This window comes from Theropithecus gelada, chromosome 17 (genome assembly GCF_003255815.1).
Source record: "Theropithecus gelada isolate Dixy chromosome 17, Tgel_1.0, whole genome shotgun sequence".
NCBI classification, from domain to species: domain Eukaryota; kingdom Metazoa; phylum Chordata; class Mammalia; order Primates; family Cercopithecidae; genus Theropithecus; species Theropithecus gelada.
Window position 1 is genome coordinate 77,228,019 of NC_037685.1, and position 26,855 is coordinate 77,254,873.

At 40.4% G+C, this 26,855-nt stretch overlaps 2 protein-coding genes across 2 annotated transcripts in view; one reads left to right on the forward strand and one right to left on the reverse strand.

Moving 5' to 3' along the window:
* The window catches only part of LCP1 (lymphocyte cytosolic protein 1), an 85,688-nt gene extending 59,398 nt beyond the window's left edge, over positions 1 to 26,290 (reverse strand). Inside the window, exons 1-2 of the mRNA XM_025363933.1 lie at positions 26,194 to 26,290; positions 8,188 to 8,272 (exon numbers count right to left, since the gene is read on the reverse strand). The gene's annotated coding sequence lies outside the window, so the exon portion shown is untranslated. The remainder of the gene's footprint in view (positions 1 to 8,187; positions 8,273 to 26,193) is intronic.
* A 111-nt stretch (positions 26,291 to 26,401) lies between these two features.
* Positions 26,402 to 26,855, forward strand: part of LRRC63 (leucine rich repeat containing 63) — a 64,049-nt gene continuing 63,595 nt past the window's right edge. The window contains exon 1 of the mRNA XM_025364567.1: positions 26,402 to 26,724. The gene's annotated coding sequence lies outside the window, so the exon portion shown is untranslated. The remainder of the gene's footprint in view (positions 26,725 to 26,855) is intronic.

Here is a 26,855-nt window from a genome sequence, read left to right on the forward strand (position 1 = left end):
GCAAGTGAAGAGTTCTCTATTTGGAATCACAACAGATGAAAAGCAGTGTCCCTGGTAACACACAGCACTAACCCAGATGTGGGGCCTGGGAGGCAGAGAGAGGGAGCATCAAAGTGGTGAAGAGTAAAGAATCTGGGCCAGCTGGCTGGGGTCAGACTCCAGTTCTACTGTTGTACTAGCTGTGTGATCTTGGGCAAATTGCCAGCACTGGCCTCAGTTTCCTCATCTAGAAAATGGGGATAAGAACAGTGTCTATTTGATACAGTTGTTGCAAGGGTTAAGTGAATTGATATATGTAAAGAACTTAGAAGAGTGCCTGGCACATAGTATATGCTATGTAAATGTTAACTAATCTTTTAATATTTACATCAAACTCTGGACTAGACCCCTAACGTACATTATTTCATTTATTCTTCACAACAACTCTATGAATTAGGTATGATTATTAATATTTGTTCTTTAATTTTTAAAATAATGGCTTCATTGCAATATGCTTTACATACCATAAAATTCACCTTTAAAAAGTATACAATTGAGTGGTTTGTTGTATTTTAACAGAGTTGTGCAACAATTACACTGTATAATTCCAGAACATTTTCATCATCCCCAAAAGAAACTCTGTACCCATTAGCAATTCCTCCCCATTCACCCCCATCTCCCAAATTCCCAGCCATAGCCAACCACTAGTTTATTTTCTCTACATATAAATTTGCCTATTCTGGACATTTCATATAAAGGGACTTACACAATACATGTTCTTTTGTTATGAGCCTCTTTCACTTAGCATGTTTTCAAGGTCCATCCATGTTGTCACATGTCAGTACTTCACTTTATTCTTTTATTTTGAGACAGGGTCTCACTCTGTCGCCCAGCCTGAAATGCAGGGGTGCGATTATAGCTTGCTGAGGCCTTGAACGCCTGGGCTCAAGCCATCCTCCCGTCTCAGCTTCCTGAGTAGCTGGGACTACAGGCACACACGATCACACCTGGCTAATTAATTTTTTTTTTTTTCTATAGAGACAGGGTCTTGTCATGTTGGCCAGGCTGGTCTCAAATTCCTGGGCTCAGGTGATCCTCTTGCCTCGGCCTCCCAAAGTGCTGGGACTACAGACATGAGCCACTGCACCTGGCCTTCGTTCCTTTTTATAGAAGAATGACATTCCACTGTATGAATATATCAAATTTTATTTGCTCATCAGCTGATGGATATTCACATGCTCTCTACTATTTGATATTATAAAAAATGCTGCAGTCAACATTTGTGTACATTTTGTGTGTGTGGACATATGTTTTCTTTGATTTATTAATCAAAGTAATATATGTATTTAGTTTTAGAAGTCAAATATTACCTCAAGGCTCCTCATGAAACACCAGTCTCCTGACACACTCCTTCCCCTCTGATTCCATTCCCTAGAATCAAGTATTTTCAACAGTTTTAGCTAGTTCTTCTGTTGTTTTGTTCCATATTTCTAGAGTTAAGCTTATGGAATATCTTGATTAGGTTCAGATACATACATATATACATATATATATGTTCATATATTTTTTCCTTCCTACTTGAAAGATAAATATTTGAGCCTCTCACATCCCCTAGTCCAACATATACATGGTAACCTTCCCATCATCCTCCAGAACAGTTTACAATATCCTTTTAGTTAAATCAATACTCAAGTTTTTACAGCGACTCAAAATATTCATAACTGAGTTAGGAATATTTTGCATTATGTTTTTGTATCTTTTTTGATATGCTAGGTTTCTATGTACATATTACTAATTCTGTATAAACTCTCCAAAAGAGCTAAAATACAATTTAAAACATCAAGAAATGATTCCATCCCTTGTTTCCCCCTTGGAGAGGCCCTTCCTCCTGTTCGGTCCTGCTGCCCAGCTGCCTTCTAGAAGCTTCCCTTCCTCATCACTCTGGGGACCCCTTTATTCTCCATCTAGGCTGAATCTCCTATTTCTGGACCACACACCATCCCACTTTCTTGGTCTACTTCCTTGTTTAAATGAGCATATCCTCTAGTAGATTCTTGAGAAAGAGTATATGGAACATAAATTTCTTGAGACATTTTATAGTTGAAAACTATCTTCATTCTTTGAAGTCCATACTGGAAATCATTTTCTCAGAATTTGGAAGGAATTGTTCCTGTGTGTTCTAGGTTCCAGGGTTGCTCTTGAGACATCTGATATCATTCTGACTTATGGTCCCTCTCACGTCCTTTTTGGTTTCTCTCGGAAAATTTTTAGAATTTTTTTAATGCCAGATGTTCTGAAAACTGTTGGTGATCTGTCTTAGTGTAAGTCTGTTTTCATCTACCATGCAAGGTACTCAGTGGTCCTTTCTAATTGGGAAATTCAAGTCTCTCAGTTCTGGGAAATAGTTTCTCTCTCCATCTCTTGTCTCCTTTCCTCTGTTTCCTATGCTCTATTTCCCTGGGATTACATTTATTTGCATGTTATGCCTCTTGGATTAATCTTCTAATTTCCTTTATTTCCTCCCATCTTCTGCCTCTTAGCCTTCCTATTCTACTGTTAGAATTTTTCTACATTTTCTTCAAAACTTCCATTGAATGTTTTATTTCTGCTTTCACCTCAAAATTTATCTCTTAGTCTGTTTTGTGCTGTTATAACAAAATATCTCCGACTGGGTAACTTATAATAAACAGAAATTCATTGGCTCACAGTTCTGGAGGCTGGGAAGTCCAATATAAGGTGCCAGCATCTTATGAGGGTCTTCTTGCTGCCTCATCCCATGGCAGAAGGCAAGAAGGCAAGGAAGCAAGACTGGGACAAACTTGCCTTTTTATAATGGCATTAATTCTACGTGGGCAGTCACCCCTTTAAGGCCTCACCTCTTAATACAATCACAATGGCAATGAAATTTCAACATGAGTTTTGGAGGGGACATTCAAACCATAGCAATTGCTAAAAAACCCTTTTTTTCTGCATGTTTCTTTTTTAAATTTTATATAGCAACATGTGGGTGGGGACAGGGTGGGGAATGTCTTCCTGCTCCTTATATAAACTTTCTACTAATCTTCCTATTTTTCAAGTCCCTCTTGCACTCTGCCTCCAAAGGTATCTGGTGCCTCAGAGTACTGAGCTTTGCTGAGTGCCCATGGTGGGATATGAATTACTTCTCTATGGCTTCTCTCATTATAGGCTTGGAATTCAGCTTTTCCATATCTGTTAAGGCTAGTGTTATCATCTATTTCATGGTCTCCAACATACTGCTGACATCTCTGGTATACTATTGGCTCATTTGATATTGGTCTCACATACTAGACTTGGAATTCCATGAGGCCAAGTGCTGTGTTTGCTTTGTTAACTTCTAAACACTGTATCCAGCATTTCAAAAACGTTTGTTGAATAAATTAATGAAGAGGACTAAGCTGAGACTTGAAGAATGACATGGAAAGGAAAGGTGGAAATGTACTATAAGCATAAGGGAATCGCATGTGTGAAAGATCACAGGTGGGAGAAATAAAAGTACATCAAAAATATGACCAAAACTGGATGCTACTGTGGTTTAAGAGTGCGAAGCTGGGGGAAAGTGCAGAGAAAGAGAAAAACTGGAGGATTTTGCAGAGACCAAGTCACAGTGGATCTTTTAACTGTGTTTAGGAGTTTGGGCTTTACCCTGTGTATTAATCAGGGTTTTCCAGAGAAACAGAACAATAGGATATGTGTCTGTGTGTATGTATTTATGCATGTATGTATACGTATAAAGAGCTTTATTACAAGGAATTGGTTCATGTGATTAGGGAGGCTGACAGGTCCCAAGATCTTCATAATGATTCAGTAAGCTGGAGACCCAGGAGAGCCAGTGGTGAAGTTCTAGCCTGATGGCTGGCAGGCCTGAGACCCAGGAAGATCCAGTGTTTCAGTTTGAGTCCAAAGGGAGAAAAAAGCCAAAGTCTCAGCTCAAAGGCAGTCAGTCAGGAAGAATTCTCTCTCACTCAAGGGATGGTCAACCTTTTTGCTCTATTCAGGCCTTCAGCTGATTGGATGAGGGCCACCCCCTTAGGGAGGGCCATTTGCTTAACTCAGTCTACCAAGTTAAATGTTAACATCACCCAAAACACTGTCACCAAAACACCCAGAATAATGTTTGACCAAATATCTGGGCACTCCATGGCCCAATCAAGTTGACACATAAAAAATTAACCATCACACCCTGCAAGCAATTGGGAGCCATTTTAGGATCCCTATCTACTTCCTAGGGCTGTTTTAACAAAGTACCAAAAACTGAGTGGTTTAAAATAACAAAAATGAATTATCTCACAGTTCTGAAGTTAAAAATCGGAAACTACAGTGTTGTGGGACTGGTTCCTTCTGAGAGTTGTGAGAGACAATTTGTTCCATGTCTCTCTCCCAGCTTCTGGTGGGTTTCCTGGCAACATTTGTCATCCTTGGCTTATAAAGGCATCACCCCAATTTCTGCTTTTATCTACACATTTGTGTCTAAATTTCCCCTTTTTAAAAAAGATGACAATCATATTGGATCAGGGCCCATCCTAATGATCTCATCTTAACTTGATTGTCTGCAAAGACCCTATTTCTAAATAAGGTCACATTCATAGGCATTTGGATTTAGAACTTCAATATTTTTGGTAGGGCACAATTCCTAACAGTCATAAGTGGAAAGTGACACAATTATACTTGAGTTTTAGGAAAATCCCCCTAACTCCAGTGAGAAGAGTAAGAAGGCAAGGACTATAGGGAGAGTGGGGAGAATAAAGACTGGCCCATCCCAGAAGCCTTTGCCTTGGCAGGGCATAAGGTGATGATGGTGGCAGTGGGATAATTATACATGGGTGAATTCCAGAGACACTTGATAGGCAGAAAGGGGAAGAAAAGACTGATTGACTACGGAGGAAAAGAGATTGAATATGGTGGAAGGAGCATGGGAAACTGGGTGGTAGAGAGTAGTAACATTCAATGAGATGAGGAATTCAGGAGGAGGGGTTTGGACAAGAGGATTATGAATTTAATAAATGCTACCTTTGTTCATTTCCATAGAATCTCTATTCGGCTGCTGTTCTCATCACTCTTCTGAAACTGGACTCTATTCAGTCCTCAATGTCCTTGTTTTTATACAATATTTGACACTGTTAACAATCCTTTCCTTTTCCAATTTCTCTTCACCATGAACAATTACTCATATTTAAGTGAAAAATAAACAAGTCTATTTTGAAATTCCGACAATCTCCAATGTCTAAAACTGAAGTCATCATTCCTTTGACAAAGAAGCTGCCCTTAGCCCATCTCTTCCTTCCTTCGTTCTGCCAAGAGCAGACTACACCCCCAGGATGGTCCAGAGTACTCCTTGAGTCCTACTTTTTATTTTTTTATTTTTTTATTTTTTATTTTTTGCAATTCCCACATGTGGTCAAAGTTTCATTTATTTTTCCCTTATAGTATTTCTTGGTTTTGTTCTTTCTTTGCCACTTTTGCCTTATTATCACATTTGGATTAGCTTCCTGATTTCCCTGTTTTTTGCCTCACTGCTCCTCTCTCCATCCTGCATAGCAGCACCACATGACTCTTCATAAGGCTACAGTTTTCTCCCTTCACTCTCCTGCTCCCTATGCATCTGAAGTTACTCATTGCTGCTAGAAAAATGTCCAAACTTTGCCTCAATCCATCTTCCAAGCCTCAGAGCAACAACGTAAACCCTCTAGTGCCTTCAGGCTGGCCTGTCCTTGACCCTCTGGAAGCCTGGCACATTTCTCATTATGCCTGTGAGATTTTTGTGCTCATTCTCCCTGCCTGTCTCTCCACTCCCCTTGTCTATAAATCTGAATCATTCTCCTAGAACCAAGAACAGAACCAACTACATGATTTGTAGGCCTCAGTGCAAAATAAAAATGTAGAGTCCTTTGTTTAAAAATTAGGAATTTTTAGACAGCGACAGCAGAGCATTAAACCAAGTGTGAAGCCCTTCTGGGCACAGGCTAGGAGGCTAGCCTGGCCAAGAATCTTCCCTTGACCACCATTCTATTCTTTCCTCTCCTGCTAAAGCCTATAGTACTTGTTTATAAGACATTCTTGATACTTATTGCATGCCACATTTGTCAACTAATCTTTATGACTATATATCTGTATGTGTTTGTTGCATTTTTATTCATTCATCAAGCTCTTATTAGGATCATACCATGTACCAGGTACTCAGAAAACAAACCTAAAAGACTCAGTCTTATAAATTCGGGAAGTTTGCAATCAGGGAGGTTACCAAACATAACAATTATAATACCTTGTGATAAACTCTGGTAGAAAGATGCATAGGGTACCAAAAGCAAAATGACAGTAAAGTGCCAGGTAGGAAGGCATCTTAGAAGAAGTATAGTTGTAATCACAATGAGATGTCACATCACCCCTGTTAGGATGGCTATTATCAAAAAGATAGAAGGTGAGCATTGGCAAGGATATGGAGAAAAAGGGAACCATTGTACACTGTTGGTGGGGATTCAATGCAAATTAGTATAGCCATTATGAAGAATATGGAGGTTCCTCAAAAAATTAAAAATAGAACTACCATATAATCCAGTGGCCTGTGCACTCTCACACAGGCCTGTGCCCAGAAGGGCTCCACACTTAGTTTAATGCTCTGCTGTCTAAAAATTCCTAATCTTTAAACAAAGGACTCCACGTTTTTATTTTGCACTGGGGCCCACAAATTATGTAGTTGGTTCTGTTCTTGGTTCTAGGAGAATGATTCAGATTTATAGACATAAGGAGTGGAGACACAGGCGGGGAGAGTGAGCACAAAAATCTCACAGGCATAATGAGAAATGTGCCAGGCATGGCAGAGGCATATGCCCAAAGGGAATGAACTCAGAACAGATACCTGCACTCCCATGTTCACGGCAGCATTATTCACGACAGCCAAGATGTGGCATCAACCTAAGTATCCAGCATCAGATGAATGAATAAAGAAAATGTGGTCTATATACACAATGGAATACTATTCGGCTTTAAAAGAGAAGGAAATTTTGTCATGTGTGACATCATAGATTAATCATGGGGACATTATGCTAAGTAAAATAAGCCTGGCACAGAAAGACAAATACTGCATAATCTCACTTTTATGTGAAATCTTAAAAAGTTGACTTATAGAAGCAGGGAGTAGTTGAGCAATGCGGGGAGGGTAAGAAAAATGGGAAGATGTTGGCCATAGAGTACAAACTTTCAGCTAGATAGGAGGAATAACTCCTAGAGACCTATTGTACAAAAGGGTGACTATAGTTAATGTACCATATCTTTGAAAATTGCTAAGGGAGATTTTAAATATTCTCACGGGAAAAAAATAAGTATATGAGGGGATAGGTAAGTCAATTAGCTTAGTTTAATTATTCCATAATGTATACATACATAAAACATCACACTGTATACCATAAACATATATATTTGTTATTTATCAGTTAAAAAAAGAAGACGATGTACAGCTGGGCCTTGAGAAATATATAGAAGCTGGCCAGATAAAGGAGGGAGAAAAGTGATGAAGCCCATTTCGAACAGAGGGGCCAGCATATATGAACAGAGCGGGATGCTATATACATCTCCCAACTGAAATGTCAGCTTCTGGAGTACAGGAATTGCACCCTTCCACAGCACCTAACCTGGTGCGTTGCATGTAGAACAATTTCAATGCATATTTCATTAGTTGAGAAGGCAAGCCGATTCTATAAACAATATGGCATTTTAACATTAAACCGAAGCGCTAAAGTAATTAGACGTTTTAAATAGATATCTAAAATTCATTCTTGAAGCACAATAGGTCTTCCAGAGAGTTTATATACACAGCTCTCATAGGAAGGTTGACTTTACATCTGTTTAATGCTAATTTGACTATCCCTTTCTGATAACAATGTAACAAAAGTTAATTATAGTTATTATTTTCAGGTAGATTAAGAAAGAAAGAGGGCTGTTCATGACTTGCAATTTTTTTTTCATAAAATGTCAAACACATAAAAATGTTGTCTCTGCAGTATTCCTATGTATTAAAAAGTGGAACTCAGCAAATGATGCAGTCTACAACCATTTCAAAAGTAGAAAATTCACTTACCTGTAGCTTATAACAACTCCCTAGATATCCCTAGATATTCACTGACAGTTTACAACCCATTTGCATTAACAGAGTCATTGAAACAGATGCCAGTTGAAATTAATTGTGCTACTTACCTTCAGTTTCCTAAGCTGGAAATACGGTACTTCCTCAACTTTTATAAACAGATATGATGCTGCTGCTGAGACAATGTTTGAGAGTCTTTGAACCACCAAGAATACAAATATAGGAACAAAGGTTTTAAAATAAGCATACAGAAAACAAAAGAAAAAGAGGATGGGCCGGGCGCGGTGGCTCAGGCCTGTAATCCCAGCACTTTGGGAGGCCGAGACGGGCGGATCATGAGGTCGGGAGATCGAGACCATCCTGGCTAACACGGTGAAACCCCGTTTCTACTAAAAAAATACAAAAAACTAGCCGGGCAACGTGGCGGGCGCCTGTAGTCCCAGCTACTCGGGAGGCTGAGGCAGGAGAATGGCGTAAACCCGGGAGGCGGAGCTTGCAGTGAGCTGAGATCACTCCACTGCACTCCAGCCTGGGCAGCAGAGCGAGACTCCGTCTCAAAAAAAACAACAAAAAAAAAACAAAAAAAAAAGAAAGAAAAAGAAAAAGAGGATGAACTAAGTAATTCAACAGGAGAGTAAAAATGTAAGTCATGAGCGTTTTAACAATGCTCATGTTAAAAGGTGAAAAACAATGATAAGAAAAATATATGAGAGCATGGTACATAGAAAAAGCAAAAGAGTCCAGGCATGGTGGCTCATGCCTGTAAATCTCAGCACTTTGGGAGTCCGAGGAGGGAGGATCACTTGAGTTCAGGAGTTCAAGACCAGCTTGACCAACATGGTGAAACCCCATCTCTACTGAATATACAAAAATTAGCAGGACATGGTGGCACACCTGTTGTCCCAGCTACTTGGGAGGCTGAGGCGGGAGAATTGCTTGAACTCGGGAGGCGGAGGTTAAAGTGAGCTGAGATCATGCCACTGCACTCTAGCCTGGGTGACAGAGTGAGACTCCATCTCAAAAAAAAAAAAAAAAAGAAAAAGAAAGAAAGAAAAGAAAGAAAAAAAGAAAAAGAAAAAGACTTGGAAGCAGAAATCTTGAGACAAATCCTAATTCCAGTATATACCAACAAGCCTGGCGTAAGGCATTTTTCCTTTTTCTCAGCTAAACTTATCTGTACATTGAAAAAAAAGACCACTTGCATCACAGGGTTACTTCTAAGAATGCATGAGGAGATGATATATGTGTTAACATACCTAACACAGAGGTCATAATTAGTGCCAAATTTTAGTTGAATCTGAATTTTATAAATTGTGATTTATATAAAATGATTCATTATTTCACGTTGCCATCAAATTCGCTAATTCAATCTTTCTGTATTAAGACTCAAGTAGGATTCATTTTGCATCTGTGGGATATCCCATGCTGGGTGCCTTAATCCATCACATGTAATATTTCCAGCAAATCTAGGATACTCATAGATGGCATTTTTCTCTGTTGTAAGGTAAGGAAATTGAGGTCCAGATGAAAACTCTTTGTCTTATTTGCAGCTGCAATATAAAAATATTTCTGGCCAAGTTCTCCATTCCTTAAATAGAGATATGAATCAGCTGCTAATCTTCTATAAACCAGGCCAAAGCATAGTCAACATAGCTCCAGCGAATTCACATGACCAAACTTCCTTATTTCAATCACTCTTAGTACTTTTTGTTAAGCAAGTATTTACTGTGTATAAGAAAATGTTAAAGATGACACAAAACAAACATAGGTAAAAAGAATCAGGAAATTTGATCAGCAGAGAGTGAAACTATGAAATTGGCCATTTTAGGTTAGTTTGGTAGCAGAAAAATGGTATGGAGGGGACATGGCTGGAAACAAGAAGGGTTAAGAAACCATGGCTGTGGACAAGGTATGAGGCAGTAACCGCTAGGCCTGGGATTGTGGCAAGGGGCATGGGGAGCAAGAGGCAAACATAAGAGGTATTTCAGAGGCTATTGAGGGTAAATGAGAAGGACAAGTCAAGGATAATTTTCAGGTTAATTATCTGCCATTGGACGCTTGGATGTTTGTCCTCTAAAGCTCATGTTGAAATTTGATCTCCAATGTTGAAGGTAAAGCCTAATGGGAGGTGTCTAGGTCATGGGGGTGGATCCCTCATGAATGGCTTGGTACTACTGAGGAAGTGTGTGAGTGAGCCCTTGCTGTTGGTTCCCATAAGAACTGGTTGTTAAACAGAGTCTGGCACCTTACCCCTCTCTCTTGCTTCTGCTTTTGCCCTGTGATCTCTCCACACCAGCTCCCCTTTGCCTTCCACCATGAGTGAAAGCAGCCTGGACCCTCACCACAAGCAGATGCTGGCACCATGCTTCTTGTACAGCCTGCTGAACCATGAGCCAAATATGTCTATTTCTTCATAAATTGCCCAGCCTCAGGTATTCCTTTATAGCAACACAAATGGACCAAGACATCATCTAAGGAATTTAGGGAGTGGTGATGCCCTGGACAGAACTGTGGCATTTAGGGAAGATGAAGATGAAATCCAGTGGATTACAATGAGGTCGAGGCAACACTGAAGATAGCTCAGGAGAGCTGGCCTGTGGATAATGCAAGGTATGCATCCAGAGCTTAGTGCCAGGTCAGGGCAGAAGACACAGATTGCAGCCTCATCAGCACGGAGATGACTACAACTGTAGGAAAGAGTTAACTGTCTAGGAGGAAGCATTGGATGCAAATGAGAAGAAGTTTAAAAAGTGACATCTAAAATTGCGAGAGGAAAAAAGAAAAAGAAAGGCCCATTTCACCAATTTTTGGTGTGCGCTTTAATGGAATGCATTTCAATAATAAAGGACTACCTTTTATTCCTGTTTCTCTGTGCCCAAGAAAAGATAAGTATCAATAAAGGAGGAGGCACAAACACTATACATTCTGTTTAAGAAAAATCACGTTCAGGGCAAGAAATTCATCGCTAAAAATAAAATCCCTTGAATATCAATAATCCATTTCCAATTTACCAGTGTGTAAGATCTGCTTCTGTCATCCAAACTCTGAAAGTGTCCAGCAAATCTGAGAACTTGCTTCTGCCTGCAATGACTACAGCCTCTAAATTCATTCACTCCTTTCCTCATTCATCCTACTTGCCACAAGCTACTCAGCCAAACTTTGACAACACAGTGGCACATCAGGCAGACATACTGTCTGCTCTGGCGGAATTCGTAGTCTAGCCTGTGACAATCTGCATCCTACCTCTTTCCTATACAAAGTAATCAGGATTGAACCTCAGTGACATTTAACTAGTTCTACTTGTCTTTCCTATTGTCCTTTGGCTATGTCCTTTTTATAGATGAAGGCAGGGTGCCTGTTAATCAGCAGAGGGAGGTCTTCTTTTAGACGAATTATGAGGTAACCACAAAAGGTGATAAATATATGCGCAAGTGGCCACACATTTTAACCCAACTGGTTGAGGGGCTCCCACGACCACTCTACAGGGCTGTGTCAGTAGTCTACACAGCAGAGGGTTTCAGACCTATGAAGGCCGCCTACTCCCTTATGAACTCCAGTCAAAGGAATGAGACCATAGGAGGGAAAAGGATCCTCTCACCTCATCTCCCTTCTCATTGCTCTTTCCTGTCTAAATCAAGAGAAAGGAAGGATAAGGGAAGAGAAACAAAAACATTTTTTAATTTTTAAAAAAACAAGTAGCAGGATAAATAAAACATGGACTCTCCAAAACTGCTTTTGGTAGATTAGGAAACCTACTGACCTCAGAAACTTTCATTTTATAATTGTCCGGAGATAGAAAGCAGTGCTTCCGAATAAGTGGATAACTCTGCCTGTCCCAGTAGGTGCCATTGGTGAGCACCCAGGATTGTTTTAGCCTCTAAGTCATTTCCCTGCCTGTGGTTTCAATCAATGTCAAATACCTACAGGGGTCAGGCAGGTAACTCAATGAAGTAAAATAGGTTGCATAGATGTCACAGGGATTGCCACACACTGGAAAATATAAGTCTTTTTTTTTTTTTTTTTTGAGACGGAGTCTTGCTCTGTCGCCCAGGCTGGAGTGCAGTGGCCGGATCTCAGCTCACTGCAAGCTCCGCCTCCCGGGTTCACACCATTCTCCGGCCTCAGCCTCCTGAGTAGCTGGGACTACAGGCGCCCGCCACCTCGCCCGGCTAGTTTTTTTTGTTTTGTATTTCTTAACAGAGATGGGGTTTCACCGTGTTAGCCAGGATGGTCTCGATCTCCTGACCTCGTGATCCGCCCGTCTCGGCCTCCCAAAGTGCTGGGATTACAGACTTGAGCCACCGCGCCCGGCCGGAAAATATAAGTCTTATCTAAAGGTAACAGCAGAAAGAATGTAGGCTTGTTTAAGAGAAACCAGAAATCTGGATTTTTACGTAAAAAGTTGTCTGATTTTTAATATACTGGCAAAATTTTTTCAATTAAATATCAAGTTGGCTAACCTGTAACTGACTCATCCAGACATCACTAATTTACAACTTCTGGTCTATGGCAAGTTTGCAATGTTTGTGCAGAAACATGGAAGTCGCTGCAGGGTTAGAAACAAACTTTAGCATTTACAAAGAGTGCAAAAGACTTAAGAATGCTGAAAGAGCATAAAGAAGGTGCATACAATTATAATTACGTATTTAAAAGAGAGATCATTTAAACACATAAAAATAAACGGTGATGAAATGAGTATTATTGGTGCATATGGAGTGAATGGTTGAACAGTAGCAATAACACCGAAAGGCTGATAATAAATCATGCCAAATGTTGAAATGGTCTTCATCTATGCAGTCATCATCATTAGCTAGAAACTAGGAAGAAGTCTTTGGTGTGGTAAATATTGGATGGCTAATGTTCATTTAGAAGAAGTCTAGGAATTTTGAGTAACATATCATGGTGAATTGCTGCTAAAAGTTGTTGCAAGGCCTGGATGATTCCATTGGTTCAACGGCTGCTTCACCAAAATTTGTATTGGGGCTCCAGTGCAGATTCATTCATCCATTCATTCATTTGTTCAACAAATACTTGATTACTTACTGTATCTCAGGTACTTTTAGAGGCACTGGAGGTGTAAATGCATAAATAAGACATTAGTTCCTAACCTTATGGAATTGACATTCCAGTTGAGAGAGACACACAATATTTAAGATAACTAAGTACCTATTAGATAGTAATAAGTCTTAGGGAGAAAAAAATTAAAGCACAGAAGGGGAATCTAAGGCTATGTGTGTGTGTGTGTATTCAGGGTTGAGGGTGGTGTGGAATTGAAATTCTTAGTGACGTTACCAGGAAAGGCCTTTCTGAGAAAGTGACATTTGAACAAAAACATGAGGGAGGGAAGGGCAGAGAGTGAGGGAGTGCAAGTGGAGCAAGCCCTGAAGATATCAGGGGTAAGAGAATTCCAGGCAGAAGGAATAAGTGCAAAGGCTCCGAGGGAAGAGTGTTTCATTTTCAAGGCCAATGAGAAGAGGCAAAAGAGGGGTAGAGTAGTAGCAGATGAGGTCAGAGAGGCCTGATCACACAGGGCGTTGCCTTTTACAACAGGGGAGGCAAGAAGCTATTGCAGGGAGGGTGGTCTCATCAACAGAGTTACAGGATCTGATATACATTTTTAAAAAGATCTTTCTAACTGTTGTGTCATGATTAAACCAAAGAAGGGCAATGTCAGATGCAGGGAGACAAATTGGGAGGCTGTTGCAATAATCTAGGTGAGAGATGATGTGGCTTGGACCAAACTCTTAGAAGAGGAGACAGAAGTTGCCAGATTCTGTGTACATTGTGACAGTAGAGCTGATAGGATTTGCTGACAGATTCTTTGTGGCATATGAGAAAGTGAAGAGTTAAGTATGAATCGAAGGCCTTTGGCCTTAACTACTAGAAGGATGGAGTTGCCATTAACTGATATGGAGAAGACAGGATGAAAATCAGGCGTGGGGATGGAGAATTGCAGAAGCTCAATTTTAGATCTGTTTATCCTATTAGAGATCCAATCAGGAGATCTGAGTAGACAGTTGGATATAGGTATCTGGAGGTCTCACTGTAGATATTAAGTTGAAGTTATCAGCATATCGATGGTATTTAAAGCGGTGAGGGTTGGGTGCAGTGGCTCATGCCTACAATCTCAGCACTTTGGGAGGCTGAGGTGGGTGGACCACCTGAGGTCAGGAGCTTGAGACCAACCTGGCCAACATGGTGAAACTCCATCTCTACTAAAAACACAAAAATTAGCCAGGCGTGGTAGCGCACACCTGTAATCCCAGCTACCCGGGAGGCTGAGGCAGAAGAATCGCTTGAACCTGGGAAGTGGAGGTTGCAGTGAGTCGAGATCGTACCACTGCACTCCAGCCTGGGTGACAGAGCAAGACTCAATCTCAAAAAATAAAAATAAATAATAAAGCTGTGAGGTTGGTTGAGATCATGTATGGAGTAAATATGAAGGAGAAGGGAGGGCGGTAGCAGGGTAAGGGGATAATAAAACTACATATTAGGCACAGTGTAAACGACTCTGGTGACAGGTGCACTAAAATGTCAGGCTTTACCACTATACCATTCATTCATGTAACCAAAACCCATTTGGACCTCTAAAGCTATGGAAATAAAAAAGAAGAAGAAGAAATAAACTCCAAATTCTGGGGCATTCCAACATAAGAGGTTAGGAAAATAAAGAGGAAACACCAAAGGATACTAAGAAGAAGCTTCCAGAGAGGCAGGAGATAAATCAGGTGATTGTGATGACTTAGAGGCCTAATGAAGACTGATCTCTAGAGGAGGAGCAGGAGCCGCCTCTGAAGAGCTGCTGATAGGCCATGTAAGAGGATGGAGAACCAACTGACCACAGAAGGCACAAACATGGAGGCCGCTAGGAACCGTGTAAAGATAGTTTCATGGAAGAGTGAAGCTAAAGTCCCATTGGAACGGTTTCCCAAAAGAATGAGAGGGGAGACATTGGAGACGGTAATTGTAAACAATTTCAGAAGATGTGCTGTAAAAGGAAGAAGAGAAATGTTGAAGCTGGCTGAAAGGGGAAGTGGGCTCAAGAGTTGTTTTTCTTTTTTAAGAAGAAAGAAATAGCAGCATATTTCTATGATTCCAGGAATTACCCAGCAGCAGAGAGAAAGGGTAGGGGTGGCGATGGAGACAGAGAGAGAGAGAGAGAGAGATGTGTGGGAGCAATTTTCTTGAATAGATGAGAGGATAAGATCTACTAAACAAGTGGAGGACTTGACCCTGGCTAGCTGCAAAGACAGCTTATCCACAAGGGCAGGAGAGAAAGCACAGTAAACGGTCACAGGCGCTGGGAGGTGCACCTGGGGAAATTCTTTTAAATGCCCCTATTTGCACAATGAATGAGGCTGGGGAAAGAGCTACACAAGGGCTGTAGTGAAAGGAGAGTGTCTGAAATATTGTCTAGGAGTTTGGAAGAATGAATACTTTGGGGAAGATGGTATAATGGCTGAGTAATATTCAAGGCTAGTGATGATCCATTTTAAAAATATTTTTCCTTTAATTAACTTTTAATTTTGAAATAATTTCAGAATTACAAAAAAGGCGGGAAAATAGTTAAAAGAATCCCCGTATACCCTTCACCCAACTTTCCCAAATGTTAACATCTTAACATTAATACTGTACCATAGTATAATTATCAATATTGAGAAATTATCATTGATCCACTATTATTAACTAAACTACAAACCTTTTTCACCTTTGATAGACTATCCTATTAGTATCCTTTTTCTGGACTAGGATCCAATCCAGATCTCACATTCCATTTAGTTGTGATGTCACCTTAGCCTCCATGAATCTGGGACAGTTCTTCAATCTGTCTTTCATCACCTTGACACTTTCAAAAACGTCCATCATAGAATGTCCCTCAGTGTGGGCTTGTCTGTTTCCTCACAATTTAATTCAGGTATGTATTTCTGGCAAGAGTAACACATTGGTGATGTTGTTCTCTCTCTCAGCACATCATACGTGGAGTACATGATGTCGGCAGGGACGCCCGACTGTAAAGTTACTATTTTTCCCTTTGTAATTAAAAAGTAGGTGACTGGCTGGGCATGGTGGTTCACGCCTGTAATCTCAGCACTTTGGGAGGCCAAGGCAAGTGGATCACCTGAGGTCAGGAGTTTGAGACCAGCCTTCACATGGTGAAACCCCATCTCTACTAAAAATACAAAAATTAGCCGGGCGTCGTGGCGGGCACCTGTAATCCCAGCTACTCAGGAGGCTGAGGCAGGAGAATCGCTTGAAACTGGGAGGTGGAGGCTGCAGCCAGCCGAGATTACACCACTGCACTCCAGCGTGGGCAACAGAGTGAGACTCTGTCTCAAAAAAATAAATTAAAAAAAAAAGTAAGTGATTATGAATTTAAAATAAGGGCATTCCACGTGGGCTTTCTCCGACCCTGTTCGGTTCCACTGGTGTAGGTATTGAGTAGGTGCAGAGTTGATTTAATATTGTGGTTTATCAAGTGAGCACCTTAAAGTGTAACCTAAAACAGCTGCAGATGTCAACCAAGAGGAGGGTTAACTGCCTCAACAGATTTTCGATGTAGACCAAAACAATCAATTATATTAACAGAAAGAATGTCTGATAGATTGTATATGATCTCAAAGGCGGAAAACAGATCTGATTTTAAAGTTTCACAGGACTAACTTTTTATACCCATCTTCAGTGGAAATGCTTCTGAGGACTTCTGAGACATACTCCTTAATCTGTTTTAGTCACTAAGGATTTATACACAAATGTATTGGAAAATAACCTTCTGAAATCTAACATGTCCATAAGTAAGGAGGTTCTAGATTTTCATTAATGCATCCAATAAATCCTTACTGAACCAATATCTGGACCGAAACCTGAACATCTGGTGTGTGCTACAAGTGATAGAGAAAATTAAAAAATATGTCAAGTGTCTGATTAAAACATCCCAGGAACTCTGAAAAGTCAGAAAGCGGAAATAAGATTCTGAACTTCTGATATAGGAGATGTGCCTAACTAAGCATTTTTCTTACAATAAGATCTAATACTACTCTGTGGTTTTAGCTGTATACTCTCAAAGAAATGTAGAGAACAGAGGCCTGAGGTGAGACAGGAAATACACTAGACCACAAGTCAAGAGATCTTGAATCTAAATTTGATTGGGTTGCAACTTGTGTGTCCAAGTCAAGCTGGGATAGCAAAGTGGCTAAGAGCTCGTTCTGTGGAGTTACAAAGGCTTGGGTCCCAAAGCTAGTCCCTGGGTTTATGGTCTTCTTAATCTAAGCCTCAGTATCCTTATAAGCAGACAGGAAAAGTAAATAGCACCTACATCATAGCATAGTTACCAGGCATAAATAAGGGAATGCATGGAGAGTACTTAGTATAATATAATGACTAACACATAACATATGTTCTAAAAGTGCTAGTACTCATATTTAATCATTTTTATTACTATAATTAATAATCAGTCACCTTTCTGTGCTTAATTTTCCGTATCTGTAGAATGAGGAGAATCAACTAGACTAGAACTTCTCTAGCATGAATACATACATGAAAAAATTATCCCAGACTTCCAGAGTTGTCTTTACCTATTTCTATTATGTAAGCAAACAGCAAACTTGGGGTAAGCTGCTACTGCAGTTAGATCATAACTTTAAATCCAAAATAAGCTTAAAATTAAGTTCAAAACACACAGGAAAACCACACTAAGATTTCTAATGAGGTTAGTAGTGACTTTCTGGAATTAAATTCATGCTTTGCCCTGTGAGCATGGTGCTGACCCCCAAGGCCTGTTACTGCCTTGGGGTCTGCGTTCACTGCCCTGTTACCTACCGTGCATTCTGCAGCAGTTCAATTCCTCTGCTTTGCTTTCTTTGAACTACTGCCATCTCTGGTGATGTCATTTGGCCTTCACTTTACACAACTCATTATTCTGTCAGAGCTGGATCTTTCCTCATTCGCCCTTGAAAATTAAGAGAATAACCTGGCCTCAATTCCAGATTCATCTTATAATGCAGATCCTGTTGCTTCCCTGCTCTAAATCTTCCAGTAGCTCCCTACTGCCTGTCAATATCCTAATATTTAAGTTCCTATCAGACTTCCATTGCTAGCCTGACCTACCCAACTTCTTCTCTAGTCAAACTGGAATATCTACTAAGTGCCCGTCTAGAATTTGTTAAGATTTCCTTTGTGGCCAATCTTGGTAAATATTTCAAGTGTACCAAAGAGGAATGTGTGTTCTTGATTTATTGGATACAGGTATCTATATATCAATCAGATAAAGTGTATTACTTGGTTTATCGAAATCTCCCATATCCTTAGGAATCTTTTGTTTGCTTGTGCTTTTATTTTCTAAGAGACATGCGCTTTTTTAAAAAAAGGGGTTCTCATTTTAGAGGTAGATTTATCAATAGCTCCTTGTCATTTTGTCAGTTGTTGTTTCTGGTATTTAGAAGTTATGCGGTTGGGTGCAGACAGTCATAGGCTGGCACATCACCTTGATGAATCATTTCTTTGTATCCTTAAAAAATAAGCCTATTAGAGTCTACTTTGTCCACTATTAATATATTGTTTGCCTAGTCTATGGTCAGCTTCCTTGATACGTTGTGGGCTAGAGTGTGGATTCTCTAGTCCCTATTTCAGAGAAAGGGTCTTAATTTTGAGGCTCTCAGATTTATGCAGGGCGTTTTATTTCAGTTCTCTGCTTGCTGCAGACTAGGGTGTTCATCTCCACTTCCCATATATATATATATGTATATGTATGTATATAAAGAGCACAAGAACCATTTTAGTGTAATTTAGCAACAAATCAGTTATATGTAATTATAATAATAACAGTAATGAGTATGGTAGTTCCTTTATACAATCAACTTTTGAATTATCATTGAGAAAAAATAGTAGTTGACATTTATTGAACATTTTCAGTGATCCAGGAACTGTGTTGAAGCATTCTGAGGATGTTCTCATCTAATTTTCACAACTCTGTTTGGGGTAGGTGCCATTATTGCCTCAGTTTTACAGATGTTGAAATTAAGAATTAAAGGGTTAACTTGACCAAAGTCATATAATTGGTAAACGATAGTGTCGGTATTCAGACCCAGTCTATGTGACTTTAGGGCCCACATATGTAACCACTTCATATCTCATCTTACATAGCCTCAGTGGGCAAACGGGGCATATTGTGTATCCATAATATCTCTTAAAAATCATTAGGGATCTCTTAAAAATCATACAGGGGCCAGGCATGGTGGCTCACACCTGTAATTCCAGCCCTCTGGGAGGCTGGGGCAGGCAGCTCGCTCTAGCCCAGGAGTCTGAGACCAGCCTGGGCAACGTGTTGAAACCCCGTGTCTGCAAAAAATTTTTTTAAAAAATTAGCTGGGTGTGGTGGCATGAGTTGTAGTCCCAGCTACTCAGGAGGCTGAGGTGGGGAGATTGCTTGAGCCCAGGAGGTCAAGGCTGCAGTAAGCTATGATCGTCCTACTGCATTCCAGCCTGGGCAACAGAGCAACACCTGTCTCAAAAAAAAATTAAAATTAAAGAAAAAAAACCATTAGGGGGAAGAAAAAATACTACCATGTAAAAATGGACAAGGGACTGGGATAAGCCATTTACAACAGAATACACTTAGTAATAAACATAAGAAAAAATGTTTAAACTCATTAATAATCAAATACTAATTACAATAAGATGCTGTTTTCTTTCTGTACTGCAAAAGAAGCAATAGAATGAAGAGACAACCCATGGTCTGGGAGAAAATATCTGCAAATCATATACTGGATAAGGGGCTGACATCCAACTCAAAGTACTCAATAACAAGAAAACAAATAACTTTACTAAAAATTGGGCAAAGGACTTGAATAAACATTTCTCGAAAGACAACATACAAGGTCAGGCATGGTGGCTCATGTCTGTAATCCCAGTGCTTTGGGAGGCTGAGGTGGGAGGATCTCCTCAGCGGGAGTTTGAGACCAGCCTGGGCAACACTGTGAGACTCTGCTCTACAAAAAAATTTTAAAATGAGCTGGACACAGTGGTGGGTGCTTGTAGTTCCAGCTACTCAGGAGGCAGAGGTGGGAGGATCTCCTGAGCCTGGGAGTTTGAGGCTGCAGCAAGCTAATGACTATGCCACTGCACTCCAGCCTGGGGACAGAGCAAGACCCTATCTCTAAAATACTTAATCAGTATAAAATCACTATAAAGAGCATTTTATTAGTTTCAGAAGACAAGATCTTAATCTTATCTCTGACTATGGCTGTGTGGCCTCCCACTTCCTGTGCTTCACCCTGTTCCATCAAAAGTCTGTCCCTTCTACTTGGGAGAGGTACTATGAAGTACCAGGAAGAAGGGTGCCTGTTCATCTTTGTGCAGATGTTTCTGACGGGCAGAGGTCATCTGAGGGAGGTCTAGAGATCAAGCAGGAGATAAGGGTTGGTATTCCATGTCGCTGGAGCCATTCCCTTCTGGGATTCCTTAATCCTTTAGGCAGAACATGTCAGCAACTCATTCAGGAAGTTCTGGCCTTTAAAATCCGCATCTCCATGACTGTAAGAAGCTCTTAAAGCCCTCAATGCTCTCATACTTTTACAGCTCACAGAAAACATTTATATTTGACTCTTTGTCCCATGAAAGCATGAAACATAAATACATTTATTAAGAAACACACTAGGCCAACTAACTCTAGCCCTCTGGTATGGCTGTAGAAATCACAGCCATTCTAATTCATCACAGCTTGTCTTACGGTGCACAGTACAAGAGTAGCAAAACCGGCCCTTCTGGTTTTTAACTGACTGATTTCTATTAAGCAAATGGTGCCAAACCAGATTTGTTATACTCATGGTTCCACTTTCAACCCCTGTGGTCTCTCACTTTAACTCCTTTCAGAAAGCTGCTATCATCATTGACCCCATTAGTGCCGTCTTCTTTTTACCTTCACTGGGGACATCAAGTGTCTAACAACTATGTACTGCCAATGTCCTCAGTCAGTGAGTGTACAGGGTGAGGCGCTTTGCTTTTTCTTTTCCTAAGTAGGAACACTTGGGGAAAGTGATACACCAAGTTACAAATCCTCTGGAAGCAATCGCTTCTAACGTTCTGAGTTTGGGAGAGAGTAGGGAGTTGGGAAGAAAGGAACGTTCTGGCTTCCTTTGCTCCCATTGAGAGCAGTGGTGACCCAGAGCTGCCACTGAGCCTCATTCAGATGGCTTGGGAAGTGACGGTGTGTGTGTAGCTCCTGGGCACAAGGAAGGTACCCCAGCAATGGCCACGCAAGTTTGCCATGAGAAACCTTTCCAGGGCAAGGTACCATCCAATGAGAAGCAGAAACACAGACTGTCTCAAGGCTGAAAACACCTAAAGCCATCTGGTTTGGTGGTTTGCATGCAATCTCTTGTAGCCATAGAAACTTTTCTTCAAACAGCAGAGCCTAGTATGTCAAACTCATACAAGCATAGTTGCTTTCTTGGAATTGCAGTGGGGAGAAGAATAAAGCCCCACAAACTGCCTTCCCCATGGCTTCTGAATAGAGCTGGACACTATATTCTTTTCCTTGGTTGGGTATTACCTCACCTGGAAAACCTGGCAAAGGACATGAAGAAATTTTCTGCTACCTGGGGCAGGGCGAAGAGAGAAGCAATGTCCTGAAACTTTAATTCTACCCTGATAAAATTTGCCATCATATTATAAATTTGGCAACATATTATAAAGTGGAGATTGCAATTGTCAGAAATGTAGCATAACTGTCAACAGCATACTAAACTATATGATACTGAAATGTGAGTTACACTTCTAGTTGTCTAGTTCTGGTATAAGAAATACAAGTTCTTTACCAACACTCAACCCACAGAATACAATGGACTCTTAACATGTCCTGCCCTTACTCCCATACACAACTTTCAGCCTCATACACTTATGAATAAAACAAATACTCCATAGGGCAGTAGGCATAAGCAGAATGCTAGGTTTGAAAAGCAAATCAGATCTACTGTTTAAGGTCATATGTTGACATTAGAATGAAGAATAAGTCATTACAAAGCATTTTTCTCACCTGCGGTTCTAATTGCTACAGGTGTTTGCTGAGGGTTGAATAGAGAGCATGCAGCTCAGACACTCTGTTGATATAGTACACATTCCTCCTAAGTTTAGGACTAAATCCCAGCCAGTACAGGGACTCAGACTCATCTATCAAAGTCCGGTGTGCACATTAGGAAAAAAACCTAAGAAAGATCATGTGCATTTAACACCTTTCCCTCTAGCCATTCCAAGGAGCTTCACATTGCAGCCCTTTTTCACCTTTGTTAGGCACACCAAGTGGCCTGGAAGATGCTGAGAACAAAGAGGCTTTCTTCCTTGGGTTACCGGTTGAAATTCATCATCAATTCAGCCCAGCTCAATCAATGGTGACGGCAGCTCGCAGACCCAACTCACGTGGGGGAGAGTCAAGGCCTCCTTACATCACTGTACCAGGACTCCTTCAGGCACTAGCTCTCCCACAGCTCCTGTGCCACCCAGAGGAGTATAAAGACCTGTGACAGAATGTAGGACACCGCCTAGAGCACAGCATTTGTGCCACGGTCCGAGAACTGCAAACTAGAGTTGCCAACATTTGGAGACATTAAGAAAGTTAAATGTGAAATGTTGTGGATAAATGTTGTGGATAAATGCCCAGGATGTACAGCCCTCCAATATTTCAATTAACATAGACTATCATCACATAAAGCAGGGCTGCGGAGACCGGAAAACTGGGCTGTTTTATTTTAATTTTCTAACAACATCCACGGAGCACTGACTCTGTGACTGGCACAGAACTAAGCTCCTGACACAGATTATCTCTTTAACTCCTCACAAGACCCTTTGGTAAGTACCATTTTAACCCAGTTTTACAAATGAGGAAACCCCTGGGGCTTAGGTTAAGTAGCTGGTCCAAGGGCCCAGAGCTGACAAGCGGCGGCCAAATGTGAACCCAGCTGGGTAGAGCTGTGCTGTACTTCCTGTGCTTGAAATTTAATGCAGATGCCAGCACCCTCAATTAATGGAATAATTGTGAAGCTAAAACAAAATCAACATTTAAAACAGTGCCTTCCACATAGTAATGGACATTGCTCATGCTTAAGTGCCCAATATTAAGGAAACAAATATTATTTAGCTTTTTTTGGTGAAGGACACAATCATACAATATACACAAATATCTAATATTAGCTGGTTGCAGACAGTCTAAAATGATCGCTTTAACTAAAAAAAAAAAAAACTCAGAAATGTTTCTGAGAATCAGAGGAGTGTGAATAAACAACACTATTCTACCAAAGCGATATAATAAAAAATTGTTAAAATAAAAAAAAACCAAAACCCTCAAGTAGTGATAATACAGATAAGTGTAGTCTTTGGAAATGATTTAAAATTTCATTTTGATGTCTAAATTATAAAGCCTCAAATTAATCATTGTAAGTTGTTTTAATAAAGTTGAAAGTTTAGCACCTAGTGAAGTAACTTATGCATAGTAGGTTTCCAATAAATGATTCTGGAATGAATGACTAAATTCATAAAGGCACTTTTGAAAACAGACAGACATTGTCCTTTCCTTGTGTTTGGATTTTTTTTTTAATTCCATGATAAAGGTTGCATGACATTTCCTTATAAGTAATTTTTGTAAAGGAATCCCAGGATCTCCGGTTCAAACAAAGGAAATAACTATCACCTTGAAAGACAAAAAGAAATAATTGGCTAAAATAATTAAAAACAGAAGTGTTTGTCTTTACAGTGAAATATGGGGATAAAAAAAGTAGCAGCTTCTTCAAAATATCTTTATTAACATTTGAGAAAATATAAAATGATTCTCTAGGCAACAGCATGAAAACACATGAAATAAGTGGGTACATTTAAGCCACTGTGACTGGTGAAGAAGACATTTCCCCGTACATATAATTAATATCAACAGGTAAATTCAGACCAATAAAACATCTCTGTCTCAAAAGCATTTTAGTGCCCTGTGTTACACTGGAGACTCAGTAGTTGAACAAATATGTGCTCAAAAATAACTATTCATTCTTTAACAGTACTTAAAAAAACTAATATGAACATAAAAACACAAATTACTCCATTATTTCCATAAGGTAAAATATTAGGTTAAAACTATAATGGCCAAACTGTTTAGTAAACCTCTGTCCTATTTCAAAGGTAAATAGATAAATAAGAGACAGGTCTATGGAAAATAAAGAAGATGTCTAGCAACACTTTTTACATCATTTCAACAGAACCAACAGCAAATCTAAGGTTCCTCAAGCATTTCCCACTTATTAGGGAAATCAATAGCACTACCTGCGGGGTGCCTGCGGTTGCTTTTGCATAAGGCTTTTATCTCATTTTAGCAACATTTAAAAAATGCAGGATGTCTATAACCTTGGCACTCATCATTACGCTGGCATCTTTAGTACAATTTGCTAATAGAGTGAAAGCACTGTGGTTCAGTTTGGGAAGCTTCTTCATAAGGTTCTGCCAAATTGCAAAGGGGATGGAACAAATAAATAGGCTGACTGTGCGTACATCAGAAAAAGCAGACCCTTAAAATCAAAAAGGGAGCTATTCATTATTTCAAAAACACATTATTTTACAAAAGAAGAAAGAAAATTGAGGGGATTATATTTTCAAAAATATAAGAACTATAAAATAATCTAAATGGAATTTCATTTGTCCTGTCTAAACCCATCCTACACCGATACATCATTTCTATAGACAAAGCGGGTCAGATGTGTTAGAATAACATATATACATATAAAACATACCAAGCCACGGATTTAATTTTCATAATAACTATCTCATTTGCCTAAATGTTTGGTACTAAGTGGTAGAAACAGAAAACAAAATATTCACACCTGAGAAGATTACATATTAAACCGCCCGAGGTTTTAGCCTCATACTTGCTGGAAGAGATCTGCAAGGAATGAAACCTGGATGCCTGCGGATTCCACGTGTGACAAAGCATTTTTTTGAAAAAGCATTCAGAAGGCTTGCTTTCGACTACGCAAAACAAAGCATACATTTTAAAGGCCAAACGTCAGTCAGTAAAACTCAATTCCCGTAGTTCTCCTGGTTCCAATGATCTTGAAGAGCATAGGTACCTGACTCAATTTATGCCATTTTTTATGCTTAAAAATATAAACTTTTTTCACATTTACAAAATATGCCCGATATATATTACTTGAGACTAATCTTAGCCATCAGAGCTGCCTTTTGTTTTCAGCTTTGTATTTCTGAGAAACTAATGAATCTCATGGTGCAGATACAGCCAAAGTGGAAATAAATTCATAGTCTGGGGCAGCAGTATAATTGGGACACAGTAATCTTACGATGAAAAGTAACAGTACACCAGCACTATAAAGGAAAACGAGTTGCATAATATTTTCCAGAGTGCGATTACTTTTTTGTTTAAACTTTTCTATTTTTTTCATTGTTTTAAAATGCATTTGCTACTTAGGAGAAAAAGGAAGAGATGGTTATGGTGTGAATCTTGAAAGATCCCCAAAGCTAGAAAGATCTATACAGAAGTCTCTCATTTTCCAACTTCTGTTATAAAGTTCCTGCACTTGTACTTCGAAAAAAACCAAACCTGGAAGGAAGCTCTACCTAGTTTACTTTCTGAGTTCGGATTTCCGCATCTATCACACAGGTTCTTTCTAGCGCTCTTTCCTCCTCACATCTCCAGAGAAACACGCACATTTTTGCAGACACACACGATGTATCGATCACTGCACACACAGGTTCATCAACACCATGACAGAGGCGACACTTCACAATATGATAACCGGAACAGAGGACGATGACAGTGGGAAATGGGTTTCTTTCACAGCCCGCTTGGATCCCTAATGCCCTTATTTCTACACAATCCAGCCTCAGCCAGGAACTTTAAAGGATCAGAAAGACAAAACAGGTTGCATGAAAAGAAGAGAAAGAAAACCGAATGCCCGCTTTTCGAGAGCACTGCAAAATTAGCCCCGGGACCCGGCTGCGCAAAAGTGCAGCGCTAAAGAATGCCAGCCCATATTCTAGACACCCAAGTAAAGCATCCTGCAATCCAGAGAAGAAAATAATAAATAATAGTGGTCATTGCCATTAAGCATAAGAATAGTAATAATTGTCACCACGGCGTTCCGTACAGCAGCTGCACGTGGAGCCGGCTTCTCCTCCGGCCCCCACTGCCCGCAGCCTCCCCTGCAGCCCCCCAGGGCGGCTGAGTAAGGCGAGAGGACTTCGCGCGCGCCGCGCACTGGGCTGGGCGGGCCCCTCCCCTCCCGGGGCCCGCCCCGCCGGTCCCGACCCCGCGCCTGCGCGTCAAGTGGCTGGGCTGGCTTAGCGGATCCCGGTTGCTAGGGTGTGTCTCCTTGGCCTCCTAGAGGGTGGGGATGCGTGGTGCTTCTTCGGGAACAGCCTTCTGCAGGAAGACCCGCCACCTCGCTGGACCTTTACCTCGCTGCCTAGATTCCGAGGAATAGGAGATAGGAGACGAAAAGCCAGTTGGTTTGGGAAGCGGCTGATTATCCTAAAGGGTAGTGTGGGAGTCCAGCACTTCCGTGCACCTCTTTGGGTACTACGGAAGGGAGATTTCCAGCATCGAGTGGAATATATGACCAGGGAGTACACCTTGAGCGCTTGTGTGCAGTTATCTTTTGGCGGTAAACGGCCCATTTGTGCAGTTCCAGGGTGTTCCCTTCTAGGCTATCAATGGAGTAGTGCCGTGCCAGGCACTTTTGATGTTGCCCTGCAAACTAAAAGCACATTTTGGGGGTGCATCTTCTGGCATCAT